Genomic DNA, 1,464 nt, shown 5'->3' on the forward strand with positions numbered 1-1,464 from the left:
GCCAGAAAAACACTCTAAAAATGCAACACGCAAATTCATTTCAATACCCAGTTATGCCACATGAAAGCGCCACGTTACCTATATTCCCACCTATGCGCTGGATTTGCCCGTCTCTATTTCGACACTGCGAACGTTCTGTAGCGCCGAAGTTTAAAGTTTTCAATATTTTATATCATTTTTTTCTTTGTTAAAACCGCGTCCTCCGGAGCCGGAATGGAGTTAGCAAGTTACCACAGGCAGTTCTTTGAAATAAATAAGCGGAATACTTTTACTTCACAGTTTCTTTAACAGCGGTGTTAATATCAGCTCCAATATTATCCTCTAAATATGTACTTATTTTCTTTATTTAGTTGCACATAACATCAGGGCCGAAGAATCATAGGAAGGAGCGAGTTTAAATTCTTGAACAACTAGTAAGTACAGTGCAAGTCAAGAAGTCATACGGAAAGGAAGAATTGGGCAAGAACACAGCATAATAAGAAAAGAGTCGAAAAAGTCTTTACATGGCAGGTCAGTTGTACAAGAAGAAGCCAACATGGCCTCTACACAACATGTCAGTCAAAGACAAGGGAACATGTCCATTATTTATGCATAGCTATCGGAATGGCTTTCATTACTAATCAGAAAGCATCAATGTCTAAAATAGTCGCAGTTGCTGCCGAAAACCCGTTCCACGGGGGGAGAATAAGACAAGCAGAGTTATTTAGAACCATTTCTAGTCTTTTGATTAAACACACTTGGTCTCAGTCCCATAGAGCTGCTGCATATTCAGTTTTGGTTCTAATTTGTAAATGGCATCTGCTTGCGATTTGTAATTAGGAACAGCAAAAAAATAAGTTTATCTATTACTCTGGAGCATAAACCATGTCTGTAAGAATAAAAAGACTAATTTTTCACTGACTAGGACAAAACGCTTACAAAACATGTATGGGAACGGTTTCCCATTAAGATACTGCGGGCGTCTTGTTTGGTATAAGGAAAGGACGAAAAAAATAGACACACGAACGCCGAGGAAAAGAGAAAACCCGGACGAACGGAAAGAAAGACAAAATGTGCGAACACTCACGTATCGCATATTGTTTACTCGAAGGGGCACATGCTGAAAAATTATTTGTTATATACAGCACCACATTTATCGCCCAGATTAGACTTAGTCGAGGCATTTTTTTGCGTCTAACAATGTTTGTGAGGGCCAATTATTTTCCAAGACGCTGGTCGCATGCAAAACTGACTAAGCGAGGCACCAGTAGTAGGCGTTTCGGACAAAGCTAGGCAAAATGCATGAGGGGTGACAGCGGCACAAAGCATGGGCGCGCAAGAAGAGGAAAAATAGGAGAGGGTAGTCAAGTCGCAACGGACATGACGAATCGGCACTCAGGCTAATCACTCTGAGTAATTAGCTTAACGTTTTGAACAAAAGGTGCAACCGCCGCATCCCAGTGGGCGAATTGGACCGTGCATCCT

The sequence above is a fragment of the Haemaphysalis longicornis genome, unplaced genomic scaffold (genome assembly GCF_048455015.1).
Source record: "Haemaphysalis longicornis isolate Haplotype H1 unplaced genomic scaffold, Haemaphysalis longicornis Haplotype H1 scaffold_1, whole genome shotgun sequence".
Taxonomy (NCBI): Eukaryota; Metazoa; Arthropoda; class Arachnida; order Ixodida; family Ixodidae; genus Haemaphysalis; species Haemaphysalis longicornis.